Consider the following 17253-nt stretch of genomic DNA (forward strand, 5'->3'; position numbering starts at 1 on the left):
CTCATTACCGACGGCTTTCCCGCGCGATCTGCAATTCGCTTGGATCGTCATCCTTACAGGTGGCTCCGCGATCGATCCCGTTCCATTTTCAAACAGCCCGGCACCTGTTCCCGGCTGTTGCTCGCCTCCCTGGAGCGCCCGCCCCCCACCCCACGCCCCCCGCCCGCCACCCGCCGCCCACCGGCCGCGGTCCTCCGGCTCCTCAGTCCCTCAGTCGACCGCCGATCTGCGCCGCGGCCGGGCGACCCCTCACCCCGCCGACCGGCGCCCGAGAAGCGCGCCATTAGGCCGAATTTCAAATTCGAATCGATTAGAACTTTTCAAAAATTCTCCATTTCAACCGTGCGAAAAGCCCGCGTTATTTTTCGACTATCGACAGTTAAATTTCACGACACAGACAATTTTTGAGTTGTTGCCAACAGTTAGTAAAAGTTTACAAGTTATTAAATATTTTACGCTTAATTTCACTAGCAGTTAAAATTTTGTGAGTGCTTAAATTTATGATGGATGCTTGAACAAATCAAAGCTGATGTGCACCAATGAGGTAAGTGACTATTTCACATTATTGCCTCATTTTCAACTAAATAATACTACCCCACATATATTATACTACATATTTTTTCTTCGCTCTAGATTCATTAATAATTGTTGCATTTTTTTAAATTTCGACTACAATAACAATTTTGGGATAATATTTGTGGAGGTCTTCACCAAAACGTTACATTTCCATTATAAATGATTTTAAGTAATCAAGAATTCCTAGCTTGTGAAATTCTTACGTTTTGGTGCTATTTAATGATTTCATATTGGTTTAACACAGGATTGGTCACGTTTTGTCGCAACTTTAATTAAGATTTCGATAGAATACAGTAAACAGAACAGATTTGCATTGAGAGGATTTTTTGTGCAATATTGGAAATGCAACTTTTTGATAAGGACCTCTACATATGAAATTAATGTACAAGCATTAAGTATATTATTAATATGACACTGAAAATATATTTTTTGAAAATTGGTATGCTTAAATTGTTCTCTGATACAGGATATGACCACCAAAAAATAAATTAAAATATAATATTTATTTCTAATTAGGTACATATTTTTATTATGTTCAGTATAATGATTTTACGTTAATCAAGATAGTAATTAATTAAGAGAGTAAACAATTAAAAATCATAAAGTTATATACATCAATTTCATAAGATTGGTGATAACGTCTGGAATGATAAAACAAAAATTGGTAACATTAAAAAACATTCACAATTTATATTATCTTTATGTGGAAAACAACAGATCATTTCATTTTATTATACTGGCGAGAACATTCATTTTTGGTTAACAAATCATGAAACATTATCCGAATGGCCGTTTTTCTGAAAGATATTTATCGTATTTTTTTTTCATATTCAAATCTTTCCGTTCAGGTTTTTGCCATATACGTAACTCACATACATCCCACATATAATATTTAAAGGATAGATTTATTAGGGTCAGGAAAATAAGGATCAACAGATACTTTCAACTCTAATAATAGAAATAAAAATTGTAATAAAAATATTTTTTTTAAAACAAAAATATAAACAAATTTTTTACATTATTTCTTACAACAAAAATACTGCTAGGTTCCATTTTAAATGGACAAAAAAATGTCACTCGTGGCGAAAAAATGCATTTCTTGAATTTCATGCCATATTGAAATAAATAACAGGCTTCTTCTTCAATCCTCATCCGCACCTGATGGTGCATAAGGCACAGCATCATATAAGCGCAGCGTTATCTTGGTCGTTAATACACGAAGAAAATGTGATCAGCCTTCCGCTTCAGGTAACCAGTCCAGGGTAATATTAAATAAACATCAGAGTGAAAAAATCAAATATATTTATTTGACCTCCCCCCCGGAAATCGAACCCGGGACCTCCAGTACGTTTTCCAAACGTGCTGACCATAATGCTCGTGAGCTACTTGACCCGTTATAAGTTTTGTAAAATATGAAATGAATGTAATATTTTCAAAACTTAATAATACAATTATATGAAAAGAAAATCGTTTATGTATTGCATCAAACAAGACATGGCCGAATGATGCGATCTATTTCAGATCTACCTACCTCCAGCATCCATTTAAGAATAGCTCATTTAATTAATAAAGAAAAACACTCTCCTTATCTTTCATCTTTCATTTTGTTTAATACCACTTTAATTTAATTGGTATTGCACAAAGTGAACGATGAATGATAAGGAGAGTGTTATATTACCACACCACAAAATTGAAAATGCTTTTAATATGGGTACAAAAAATATAATAATTAAACCTTTTTTATTCGTGTAAAAATTTGATTGAAGAGTTACCGTACCGTATTACATTGTATAAGGATAAAATAAAAAATCAACAAAATTTTGTAAGGAAACTCACCGCTGACGCTTAAACACTGCTGTATTCCTTCATCTGGGATTATCTCCGCTTTGGTTATTGCCTTTGCAGAAGTTACCTGTAGGCATACAATCCTTCGGGAGCCTCTCGAGGGAATCGATCCATCCCCGATACAAATATAGTACACGGCTCACGTATCCAACGCCCCGACCTCGGGCCTTCTGTCATTATTAAATAGTCATTAGGGTTTGGCGCTCCGAAACACTGAGCCAAGCCGATAATTCACCCTTGATTATCATTTCAGAGGCGGAACTTAGTGATTCTTTTATCCCCCTAATACCAATATCGCGATAACAAACACTCAAATTAATTTATTTATCTCGTATTTGGATTGTAAATTGCTCCGTGGCCAATTTCACAATTCCGGGTAAAACATTAATTAATTTTTGGGTAATATATCCAAAATTAAACAAGATTTGTTTGGTTGAATTCTACATTTATTTGTGTATATGTTTATACGTGACGCGTCTCGTCTTCTTAGGACATTATTAAACACATTTGAGTGTTTGATAATGTCCTACGAAGACGAAACGCGTCACGTATTAACATATACATAAATAAATGCAGAATTCAACCAAATAAACATTGTTTTATTTTTGGATATATTACCCAACTATTCAATATGAATTCTACCAACTGTCTGCAGTTACAATAAATACATTAATTAATTCTTATTTAATTTATCGTAATTTTTATTTAATTTATCGTAAAAATAATTACTAATTACAAATACATTTCAAGTGATATTGTTAAACAAAACACTTTTTTTTTACCACTTGAGTTTATTTTGATGACAACTAGTTTCGGAAGCTAAGCTTCCGTCTTCAGGTCTAAATGTAAGTTTACATTTAGACCTGAAGATGGAAGCTTAGCTTCCGAAACTAGTTGTAACAAAAAAACTCAGGTGGTTAAAAAACAGGTTTTTTTTAAAAAAAAAAATATCATCATGTCTTACCACAAAGTAAATGCCGAAACAATACATATAACATTTTGAGTGAGTCCGAATACTCGTTCACAAATCTGAATTATCTCCAATTAGGAGTTGTTTTTTATTTTATTTTTTGACATCGTAACACAGATGAAGAAGGATATGGATGTCTGGGTATTTACGGGGCTTACGACCGTCATAGGCTAGTTTAAGTGATCACTTTACACACATGTAACATTCAGCAATTGTACCCATGATCGACAACCATACTACTCAAATTCTTGGAAGTTCCATAGATATGATCCAATTTCGAAACATAGTGCTTGAATTATTGAAATTTTATTAGAGACCTATGGTGACATGAAAGAAGCTTTTTATTAAGCAGAAACTCATTCATTTGTATGTGAGGTCCGAATCCTGAATTATAATCACATAACGATATTTTCTAGCGTTTCTAGTTTATTATTTTAGCTAATAATTTGACAAGTTAATTTATAAACAACATTTTGAGTGTGTCCAAATACTTGTTAATCTAAATATATATCTGGATTATTTTTAATTATGGGAGTTATTTTTCATATTTTTTTTATATCTTAACATAGATGAAGAAGAAAATAAAAGTCTGGGCATTAACGGGGCTTACGATTTTAGTTTATACATAGATACATTAATTCACACATAATATCATCGGTTATGAAGCAAAGTAAGAATTAATATCATCCATTATTCGTATTGATGCGGGTTAGCCGCAAATTTGGAGTGATCTCGGCATGAGCTTTGTACCCATAGTCAGTTATGTGATAATTAATTTCGATATGAAAGCACTATTATGGTAAGCTTGCTTAATGAAACGTCAACTGGATAATGTTATGATAAATTACAAATCATTTACTCAGACGGAGAAAACTTATCGTATTTAACAAGAAAAAAAATGTATGTGAAGGGATTTGAATTGATACATCGCTCACTCCTTTCAACAACATACATCAAAAATCGACAATTTTCAGTTGTGCGTGTTTTCAGAATGTCCAAAAAATGTACTTTATCCCAACAAAAGCCCCATATTTTTAACTTAATATTTACCCGCTACAGGGCAGATAGTGTTGTTTTGCATTTTGTAGAAAAGGTATTATTTTATTATTTTTTTAAATATACTATATATTTTTCAAATGGAGAAAAAACATTCAGGTTTTACCTAAAAGGATCTGTTGCATAGTTAAAAGTTCAAAAAATGGCTTGATATTTATTTTTAATACATTTTATTATATTTTTAAACTTTAAAAACGATCTCCTGAAAAATCAAGTTTTTAATGTATGACGTTGTTGAAAGGAGTGAGCGACATGTATAGAAATAACGGTTAAAAAAATACTGAATTTAATCTTTATAACATTATATTATAATAAACTACAAATTTATATTTTAAACATCTCAATATACATAGATGAAGAAGAATATGGAAGCCTGGGTATTTACAGGATTAACACCTGTCTTAGGCTGGTTGAGTGATCACTTTACACACTATAGCATTCGCCATTCTGCCCATGATGAACAACCACACTTATCGAATTTTTGTAAGTCATACATGTATGATAAATCTCATGACGTTCCGTGATTGAGCTCACAACAGTCATCTATGATTGGATTTTGTAAGCTTTTATTTAGCAGAGACTCTTTTATTTGTATGCAAATATATGTCGAACCCGGATTATTTTATTAACTCGAAAATGCCTGAAAACCTGATTTAAAAATTTTGTGCAGTTTAGTTTTTGACTAATTATTTTATTTAAAACAATTTACTGATTCCAAAATGTAAAATAACTCCTAAGTGGCAAAACTCACATTTGTGAACATTTACTTCAAAGAATTTGAGTAGTGTGGTTGTCAATTATGGATAGATTTGGTGATTGTTACACGTGTGTAAAGTAATTACTTAAACCAGCCTATAACAGTTGTAAGCCCGGTAATTGCCCAGACTTCTATATTCTTCCTCAACTTTGTTGAGATGTCAAAAAATAATATTAAACAAAACTCCTAATTGGAGATAATCCAGATTTGTGAACAAATTTGACACACACTTAAAATGATGTGAATAAATAATTGTTAACGATTTTCGCCATAAAAACAGTTTCATACTAATTGACCAATGTAGATTATGAGGAAAGTAATTTATTCAATACTTAACCAATGTATAAAAACGCCCGTGAAATGGATAAAAAAAGATGAATCAATTAATTAGAGAGATAAAATGTACGAGTAAAAGGCGACTCGAAATCCATTAACCCTCAAACACGCACAGATATTGATATAACCGAAACTTCTTATATCGATTTTCATTATTGAAATCGTTCTCTTGTATAAAAAAAGTAGTATTCGAAGAACGGTGTCAGGCGAGCCAAGGTCGAGCTGATTGCCTATCGACTAAACTGGACAACATTTTTATTAATGTCCATATTTTGTTACTTTAATACTTATAAACTTAATACATACATACGCATACTCATTATGTAATTTTCTAATATGTTATAATTTATTTATTTTTTAACCTTTCGAGAAATATAAAGAAGAATATCGAATATTACAGGTACCTCAACTGGATATGAAACATCTTTCGTTCCTCTTATTTTATATAAAAGATGGTAGTCAAGGTCTTACGACCTGGCGTTTGGCTGGCTTAATCTTTTCAGGAGTACAATAATTGATGTCCGACTTTTTTTGGGGAGTGAGTTTTTTTACATTAAATATGTATTTTTTTTAAATAAAATCTTTGTATTATGAAGATAGAAATTATGTAAAATATGTAAAAATAATTTGATATAAAAAATAAAGCTCGCCATCTCTAGGTTTTATTTTATAACAAAGTCAAATACAAATATCCACAAATGTCATTACTATACAATGTACATCATACCAACTGACAGATAGACTTCGACGTTCATTTACGTCCATACCATCGGAAAGGTTAAGCGATCACTTAATACACTTGTGTAACGTTCACCGTTCTGCATATTATTGAAAATCCATATTGCACTAATTCTAGAAACCTGTATATATGCAATGATCTGAGGGCCTTTCAGATGTTTTGTTATAATCAGGGTAATTGTGAAAAAGAAAAATTACTACGACCAGATGTGACCAGAAAACACACTTTGAACCAACAAAAATGTATCTGTATAGTAGTAAATTTTGTCATCAATTTTAACAATTTTTATTAATTAGGACACAAAAACCAAACAATATTGTCAATTTTATTTAAAATAAAACCAACTTATCAATGGCTACTCAGTACGAGATTTGAGTTTCTTTTCACCTGAATATATGCATTTCATGTAATTACAGATACTTGATTGGTTTCAATTACTTAAATATGATTTAAAATATATTATTTATCGATTCGGCATTAACTTTGTGGAATGACATGTTGATTATTTGAAAAAAAAACACTTGAATAAACTACTTGATGTGTTTTATTTATATATACGACTAGTTTCGAAAACTTACAGATGCTTTCATCTTCTGGTAAAAATTAAAATACATTCTGAAGAACTTGATATTCAAAAAAATATTCGTCATACATGACCGCGGGCCACACGTAAGAGTGTGCCCGCGGATGGCCATCCTTGCTCTATGTTATATTATTTTATTTCTGATGAATTTGACTAATAAATGTTTTTTCTCCTGAGAAATAAATTATTTACCGTCACAGCACAGTTGAAGTAAGAGTGATTATATTTTTTATAACACCAGTAAGAGTCTAGTATCATTTGTCAACCGTCTAGAAAACTCTGTAATAGAAATACAACAACGTCGTATGACGTTTTCATCCCATTTATAGTACCTACTGAAGAATGGATGTAATAAACCGAGCATCGTTTCAAAATTTCTTAAATTGATATCTCAACATAGATGAAGACTTATGTGGAAGTCTGGGCATTTGCGACCTGTCATAGGCTGATTTAAGTGATCACTTTGTACACTTTTGACATTCATCACTCTGTCTATGATTGATAATCACGCTGTAATTTCGAAAGTTATATTTATACTCCAATTGGAAAGATCTTCCGTGTGTAACCTCTTCGGCGACATCTGCGGTTGAGATTAATCAGTTTTTTACTAGCAGTAACTTACATAAAATGTATGATAGATTCTTCCTAAATTATTTTACACACAAATTGGGATACGCCTGAATATATAATTGAAATATTTAATTTAACTTATGCTTGGACCAGATTTTTGTTATTCAATGATGAGTCTTTTTTATTTATTTTTGTCAAATTCCGAATTTTTATCCACTTTAAATTTATTTCAATCAAGAATTTTTTGTTAATATCTCAACATTGACAAAGAAGAATATGGAAATCTGGGCATTTACATGGCTTTCAACCTATCGTAGGCTGGTTTGAAAAGAAATTGTTATTGTGATTCATATCGATTTTTTTCCCAAGTAAGGTGCATTATCTCCCAATCCTCGTTCAATTTGTGTGCTAAGCTAAATATCATCACATTCATCTACTTATCTTTCGTCATATTCCTTATCGAACCTATAAGAATAAATATATGTAGAAGCATCAGATTTATTCATGAATTGTAATATCTCCTTCAATTCTCGCCTCGGATAGCAGCAAAACGGTATACTTTTTGTTTTCACCATGATTTTGTAATAAAGAAAACGGGCGCATTTCTCGTGAGCAGGAAACGCCGCCCACGGCGAGATTCATCATATCCGCCCATCGCCTGGCGCCTGAAAAACTTTTCAGGATTTCAGTATGAAGTTTCATTAGAGCGCAATATAAAGACGGTAATGGATTCTCTTCTATATGACAGAGAACATTATGCACTTTTAAAATGTATTCTCAACTTAAGCGAGATAAAAAGTTTGAAAAACACTAATTCATCAAGAAAAAAAGAGAAAACTGAATTAAATTAAAATAATATTCACAAAAACAATATTTTTTTTAAATTTTATTTATTTCAACCATAGATGGTACCGAACAAGTAACATTCATGAAAAGGTGTCACTTAAGCATAAATTTAATGTCCAAAATTTGATAAGTGTGGTTGTTACACATGAGTCGAATGGTGAATGTTACACATGCATATAGTGATCACTAAATAAACTATCCTATGACAGGCCGTAATCCCTGTAAATACCCAGATTCCCATATTTTGAAAGACCATGACAAACCATGCTATGAAAAAACAAAATATTTAATACTGTTGGAATAATTTACTAAGAATTAAGAACTATCAAATATACTAAGAGTTTTTTTTTAACAATTGCTTGATTCATAGATGAATATGTAGAAATAGATATATGTATTTAACCGACATGATAAAATTCTTGGAAATATTTTTCAGAATTGTTATATTAAAATGATTTGTGTTATTTTATTTACAACGGAGTCTTTTGTACCCTCTTTTTTCGTACTAAATTTGTTCCTTTCATCATAATGATGTATTATTGTCAAAGATGAAGGTAAAAAAGTTTCGTAATTTGATATAAAAAATGATCAATTATTGTCAAAGATGAAGAAAAAATGTTGCGTGATGTGATATCAAATTAATGAAATTAAAAAAAAATCTTATGTTATGTGGTGTCATAATAAATTTGTTATAATTCAAATGTATAATTTATTATTTACAAAAATAATTCAATTTCATACTTTTTCTCTGAGCCTAAGCGGCTCATTATTAAAAATAGGAATCAAATGGTGGTAGTGTGGGTTCGAACCCAGAAACTCTGACTCAAGAGTCCACGACACTAACCACGTGACCACAACCTGACAATCATGTTTAAACTTTATAAAATAAAATAACTTTGTTTTTAACCAATTATATTGGTGCATTTTTTCTCCAACCGGTTTCGACAAGAACATTGTCATTATCAGGGTTAAACATGTACTTCACAATCCTGATGATTACAAGCTTCTTGTTGGTTGGAAAAAAAAATGTACTAATAAAAAAGTGATTAAAAACAAAGTCGATTTATTTTATAAAGTTTATAAAATGTGCCAAAAAGTATCTGCGAAAATGGTTCAAGGAAAAAAATGTGTTTTAATTTAAAAAAGATGAAGAAAATCTGTTTCGTAGACTACACTGGTAGTCTTATTACAAGGAAATAATATTTCATAATTTCTATTAGTAAGTAAGGTATGTCTAATCGCCTTATGTATGTACGTAATTCCTAATTATCATATTAACCCTTCGCCAAGGCTGGAAACTTCGGACCTAAGTATTCAGACTCGAAGTAAAGGGAGTAAATACCTCATTTGCGACTTAGTGTGACACTTCTGCTGCCAACTGATTGGCTGAAAGTTGTCCCGAACCAAATAATTGATATGGTACAACTTTTCACGGCTTACCAGGGGCTTTGCCAAATCTCCTACCAAACAGTTTGGTCGGCTATTGGTTTACTGTTGGGAACACTCGAGACTCGTGTCCGCACTAGTTTACATTTCACCTCGACTTACACGAGTTATGTTCTATATATTCAATCGATTTCATCTCAATTAGTTAGTTAACAATGTAATATGTAAACTCTATAAAATAAAATAATAAAAAAACAAGGAAAGGGTAATTAACCATAACCTTACTATGAGTATTTCAATGTTTAAGAATTATGTATTTTTTATTTTTTGACATCTCATCAAGGATGAAGAAGAATATGGAAGACTGGGCATTTACTGGGCTGAAGACCGTCATAGGCTGGTTTAAGTGATCACTTTACACACGTGTAACATTCACCAATTCTACCCATTATTGACAACCACACTACTCAAATTCTTGGAAGTTCTAAATATAAGAACCAATTTAGAAACCTTGTTCTTGAATCACTAGAACTTCACTAGAAACATCTATTGATGAGATGTAAAGAAATCATGGGTAGAATTGGTGAATGTTACACGTGTGTGAAGTGATCACTTAAACCAGCCTATGACAGTCGTCAGCCCCGTAAATGCCCAGACTTCCGTATTCTTCTTTATCTTTGATGAGATGTCAAAAAATAATATGAAAATAACTCCTGTAATTGGAGATAATCCAGATATTGTGAACAAGTATTTGGACACACTCAAAATGTTTTAAGAATTAGTACATAAACCCTGAGAATAACAAGATTCTTGTCGAAACCGGTTGGAAAATGTGTACCAATAAAAAGTTGTTAAAAAGGTTGTTTTTAATTTATAAAGTTTATAAAATGTGCCACAAAGTATCTGGAAAAAACATTCAAGAAAAAATAAATGTCTTTCTCGTAAAGTTGGAGGTACCAGAATGTTATTTTAATTTCATAAATATTTTTTAGAGAGTTATTTCATTATTGCGAAGACGATGCCCTTCATAAATTTAAAATTAGTTTTAACCTGTTATTCTTACATTTTGAACCAAAGCTGTCATTTTAATGAAAAACGAAAAATGATTTCTTATTAAAAACATACACAAAAACATTAAATAATGAGAAAGTTAGATGATAATGAAGTAAAATAAAATATTTGATTGGTGATCAAAATAAATATATTAACAATATTTTTTTCAATCTTGGATATAAGTATGTGTTTTTATTGTATCCATTTTACAAATCAGATGGAAAGGTATAGTTGTAATCAAAAATATATTTAAAAAAAATTACTTAACAGTTACATTACATGGCTTTATGGGTCTAAGTAAAACGATAATTTTGTAATTTCATTAAAATAAAATAAATTCATTGACTTTAAAAAAACTAAGACTTTAATTACTATGAAATACACAATCAATAATCTATTTTATATATTGTTTCGGCATTTACTTTGTGGTAAGATATGATGTTTTATTAAAGAAAACACTTGTTTTTTTACCACCTGAGTTTATTTTATTATATTATATTTACTAGTTTCAGAAGCTAAGCTTCCATCTTCAGGTCTAAATGTTAACTGGACCTAAAGACCTAAAGATGTAAGCGTCCGAAACTAGCCGTCATAAAATTAACTCAAGTGGTAAAAAAACAAATGTTTAAAAAATAATTACTAACTATCTAACTATCACAGAGAGAATCGAACGTCACACCACTCTGTCTTTGCAAACATTCTTCGCCTCTTCTACATTCATGCATCTCCTCATACATACCCGACGATTATTACGACTCCTGACCCAACCGCTTTCAAGTATTTGACACACCTGATTGTGCCAAGTTTTCCTCGGTCTTCCTATGTTTCTTTTCCCAACTACATTCGCCTCATAAATTTGTTTAACCGTTCTTTAATCACTCATGTGTTCCACATGTCCAAACCATCTCAACACACCTTTCTTAATTTTATCGATAGTGCTTATCTCAGATACGCCAGACACAATTTATTTTCAAAATACGTTTTTTGGTTTTAAGACATTTGCGACCAGGGCGACTGAAAGCGAAAATTCTTTTATATTATAAATGATGTTTTCGCAAACCAGGGAGGTATTACTTTCAAGGTGGAAGTATAAAGAAAAATAGTAAATACCATTCCTCGAGAGAACGACAGTTTTTAGGTAAGGATGACCCAAAAAAATGTAATTCGGTAATTTTACAAAGGTCCTGTTTATTCGAAACTTTTTCAATATGTGTAAATTTAACGGTTTTGTAAAACACAGAAGTTGTACAACATTAGGGTGGGGAAATCGGAAAACTTTTTGCATAAAGGAAGAATGGTATCGGGTAATAAACTTACAAAAGGATGTCAGCGAATAGTTACGTGTATAGTCGTGGATGAAAATTTAAGGTATTCTATCTTTTGTTGATAGCCATAGACCTTTCATGCGGCGGTTTTAAATCAGTTGAAATATTTCGGTCAAAATAAAACTTCTTACTGAAGGCACACTGTAACAAAAAGAAATCATCCTCGTGACCTTTTCCATACTGAATACGGGTGGGTGGATTTGTAATCCATATTATTCTTATTATGAATTAGATTTTATATTATTATTATTCTTCTTCTTCTTCTTCTTGGCGTAGGCCTTGTTGCCCGTTTTTAAGAGGGATTAACCTCCTAGCTGTCGTTCTATCTCTTTGATGGTCTGCCCGGGAGTCATCTACTTTGGGGTTGGCCGTACAATACGATTTATTATTAAATGACTTAACTAACTTACGAACTAACCATCATGCCGCTTCCCCGCAGGGGTAGGCTGAGAGAATGGAACGCCACACTACTCTGTCTGTGCAAACATTCTTCGCCTCTTGCACGTTCATGCATCTCCTCATACATAGCCGCCGATCGTTATGACTCCTAACCTGACCACTTTTAAGTATTTGGCATACCTGATCGTGCCATGTTTTTTTCGGTCTTCCTCTGCTCGTTTTTCCAATTATATTCGCCTTATAAATTTGTTTTACCGTTCTTTCCTCAATCTTTCGTTCTACATGTCCAAACCATCTCAACACACCTTTCTTAATTTTATTGATAATGTTTATCCCAGCTTTGCATTCTTTCCTTATTTCACTATTCGCACATCTATCATACATCGTTTTATCGCACATTCTTCTGAGAGATCACATTTCGACTGCAATTCAGTCTGATTTCATCCGTCTTTTAACATCTTCATGTTTCACTTCCAAACATTAGAGTTGGAACCAGGACTTATACTCCAGGATTATTAAATGATTTGTATATGTTGGAATTTTTAATAACTGTAAGCGATTAATTAAAAGTGAGTCCAAATTTTCATTCATGGTGATATTTTTAATTTTTTTAAATTTTTATTTTTTTTGTTTGTTTACATTTATTTAAATCTCAATTTATACATATTTATAACTTTTTTTTTGCAGAAACCCACCAAAGCCACCTTGTGTGTCTTGTCGGTGGAGTTTTTTTTTAATACATTTTTATTGTTTTTAACGATTTTAAACTAATATAGATACAAAAAAGAGAAAAAAGCAATTGATTTAAATAGCATTTAAGTATTTGTAGACATAATAAGAGGAGTCCTACTGAGGTGACCGCACAAGGCCTCGCGATAAATCCCACTCCTTTCCGACAGGAGTTGAATCCAGTATTTTTTTAAAAACCTGAATAAAAGGTCTGATACAATATTCCAAAAGAAATGAGTTTTTAAATGAAATATTTTTCTGCCGTTGATTTTTTTGTGTCTTGAAAACTTCAAATAAAAAATCCTTGCAAACGACTCTTTTTTATCGACGGCCTCAGAAAAGAAATTGATTTTGAACTTGATATTTTTTCCTGGAGTAAATTTATTTATTTTATTTTATTTGTTCAAAAATCGTACAACTTTACATATAAAAAAATGATATAATAAACAGTAGTTACTTTAACAATAATAAACTTTACATCACATTAACAAAATTAATAATACATTTCCAGATTTATGTTATAACAACTATTAAAAAACATTCAGAGATAAATAAAATGATTTTTTAAAATTTATATTAAAAATACGTATATTCAGCCTTTTATTTAATCGGTTGAATTTCTAAAATTCAACTAATTTATTGAATAAAGTATACAATGGAGTCCTGGTACCAGACCAATTAAATGGAATTGAAAACATGACAAAAAAAGATGAAAGTAGACTGAATACAGTCAATATGTGATTTCTTCGTATCGATGTATGATATATATTAGAATGGTGAAATAAGGAAAGAATGCAAAGCTAATATAAGCATTGATAATAAAATTAAGAAAGGTGTGTTGATATAAGCAATGTTATCAAAATTGAGAAAGGTGTGTTGATATGATTAAGACATGTGGAACGAATGAGTGAAGAAATAACGGTAAAACTATTGAAAGCCAGATCAGGAAACAGAATAATCGGTGAGTTTGTATGAAAAGGTACACGAATGCGGATAAAACGATAAATCTTTTTCAAAGACACATTGGTGTTGCGTTTTATTATTTCTGCCTACCCCCGCGGGAAGCTGCGCGATGGTTAGTCACACTTAAATATTGTTTTACTGCGTTTTCATTAAATATATGTGAAAATTTCAACCATGAATCTCCTTTAAGAAGTACTTTTATTATATTTAATGTACCGTATAAATTTACCGCATCGGTCGCGGAGTAGCGATACTCTATCTTATGTAAGTCTGGATTCACAATGCCCGTTCAACAGGCGCCAGAAACAGTTTCCTCGGAACGAAACTGTCTGCCGATAATTGTAGTCGAGTGGTTTCGGTCCAGAATAGAAACTTTATAGTCGCAATAAGAAGAATCGCGCTGCCGAGCTGTGGAGAATTTACCACCGTCGGATGCATTACTCGATAGTGCATACTAATGCACATTGCACATTGGACTGAGTATATCCGAACACGTGCTGTTTTGATGTGATGATGTATTAATAACACGCAGGGTTCGCTCCATATATTTCGGCTTTTCAGCCATATTATGCACACGTTAAGTTCCAGTATTACGAATTTGGTAGCTGAAATAGAATTTTCACTTGATATAAAATATTTATAATTCCTCTTTATATGAAAGAATGTGGTTATAATGATTATCCGAACTCTGGCTATCCGAATCACTGATTATCTGATCGGAGCCCTGGATTAATGTTTTTTTTGCAATACATGTTAAATTTTATTAAATTTACGTTTTGTACTGACATTTCTTGGTGGAACTGCATTTTATAGAATAAAATAACAACTGTGTAACTTTTTCCATACTAATTTTATTTGACGAAACCCGGTTGCTAGTGAAATAAAATTCATGTGGAAAAAGTTACATAGTTATTATTCTATCTCACTAGTCAGAACCCGTGAAGAGATATTAATTAACATTATAAAAATTATTATTATGAAGTTTTAAAATATTACAACATGAAATAAAAATGATTTATTTATAGAAATGAAAATTAGTTTAGTTTATACAGTAAAAAATTAACAATACTATTGTTTGCTGACATTTATGGAAGTGAAGCATGGAGTTAGGAAACGAAGGATGAAAATAGACTGAATGCAATCGAAATACGTTCTCTCAGACGAATTTGTGGCAAAATGTTAAGGAATAAAAAAAATCATAAGGAATTAATTCAAGGCTGAGATAAGCATATATAGATAATATAAAAACGGTGAGCTTAGATGGTTTGGGCAAGTGAATGGAATGAGTGAAGAAATAATAGTAAAACAAATTTAATAGGCGTATGTGGTTGTCAAAAGATGCAGAGGAAGACCAAGGACAATTGGTATAATCAAGTATTTCAAATATTTGAAAGTGATATTAATGAATGTGGAAAAGGTGAATATCGCGAGAGACAGATTGGTGTGGCAATCTATTCTCTTTACCTACCCCAACAGGGGAGCGGCGTCATGGCTGGTTAGTTTTTTTTCAATTACGGGTCAAATAAAATAAAAATGGGAATAGTTGCATAGCTGTTATATCATTATATTAAATATAATTCCATCCGGAAATGAAATGAATGACATAATTATATTAATAGAATAAAGTTACAAATACGAGTGTTTGTTTATTTCCCACTCAATAATAAAAGTGAGCCAAAAATGTTATTAAATTTTTAATAATCCCAAAAACGATTCTAATGACCGTTTATTTAGACTGAAAACCCATTTTTTTCAAACCCAATTACTGTTAAATGACACTAATGGATCCATTTCTGGTCAAATTGGTAATTTTCATTAGTTTTCACCGACAATTATTTTATGTAATGAGCTTTGCTTCGGAGTATAAATAAAACAAATCCATTCATTGATTTTTTCAGTACCTACACGTTGTGAACGGAACATTTACTAGATTGTATCGATATTGTATTTTTTATTTATTAATTACACATGAACAGAAGTTAAGCATAAGAGGACGTATGAAATAAAATTTAGAAATATACTACAGAGTTGAAATACGAATATTTTTTTTTTAATTATACTTAAATTTGATTTAAATAAAGAAATTGATTTAATTACAAGCATATAGTCCGTTGTGAATTATATATGAGAATTGGATGAAAATTTTAAATGGGATGAAAATTACTTGGGCATCGAATAGCTCAAATGAGATCTCGACTGGAGGTAAACATAAAGATGATGTAAAACAATGCTCAGGGTTAATCATTGTTTATTTTATATTTTTTATTGGTTTGATAATTTTGTAAAAATATACATTTCAATTTATTAACTATTTTCTACTCGTAAAATATCTTTTAACGCTGTACCTCTCCGAAAAAGAGACTAACCTTTTATGCTGATATTATTAAATAATTATTTAAAGTACTTAATTCAGGATCTACAAACAATATAATACCATTTTTTTCATTTGTTTCGTTTTTATTTTAATTTCTCTTGTATGATAGGTATTTTTTTAAGTTATTTTTTTTAAATATCTGTAGCGAAGTTATTAAAACATTTCGCTTTTATTATATAACCACAATATTAAAATTATAATTGAAATCTGTTTTTTTTTAAATAAAAACATTCCCAAGAATTTTCACAAAATTCTATCATGTTGCCGATGAAACTAATTTATTTTTTAAAGAAGGTATTCAGTGTTTGCTTCCAAATTTTACTGGAAAGAGAGAATTTGAATTTTGCTTGTTTCAATGCGGTATGTGAGATTTTAAAATGAATGTTCATATGTTTATAAATTTATAATTATTAATAACAATGTAATTTTCGTTTTCATCAAAATGAGAGCTTTGGTTCACAATGTAGGAATGACAGGTCAAAGCTCATTATAAATTTATAAAGAGCATAGTGCTCGTTATAATGAAATATCTCTCAAAAAATATTTTCGGCTGCTTGGACATTTTGACTGACATTACATTCTGAAGGTTTTGCATTATTTACTCAAAATACATTAGCGTCATTTGGCACCCTTAATTGAGGTAATTGATTACAGATTAAATGATAATAATAGAAGGAACAATAATTTGATGCCTTAATTACTCTCGTTGTTATAAAATACGAGTAGCTACTGACTAATGTCAAATG

General features: G+C 31.2%; 1 protein-coding gene across 1 annotated transcript in view; it reads left to right on the forward strand.

Annotated features, from left to right (window-relative positions):
- Positions 1 to 212: 212 nt before the first annotated feature.
- LOC148309346 (voltage-dependent T-type calcium channel subunit alpha-1G-like) overlaps positions 213 to 17253 on the forward strand; it is a 255740-nt gene continuing 238699 nt past the window's right edge. Inside the window, exon 1 of the mRNA XM_088260204.1 lies at positions 213 to 421. The gene's annotated coding sequence lies outside the window, so the exon portion shown is untranslated. The remainder of the gene's footprint in view (positions 422 to 17253) is intronic.

The sequence above is a fragment of the Brachycentrus maculatus genome, unplaced genomic scaffold (assembly GCF_059751285.1).
Source record: "Brachycentrus maculatus isolate JH-2025_06_01 unplaced genomic scaffold, ASM5975128v1 h1tg000129l, whole genome shotgun sequence".
NCBI lineage: Eukaryota > Metazoa > Arthropoda > Insecta > Trichoptera > Brachycentridae > Brachycentrus > Brachycentrus maculatus.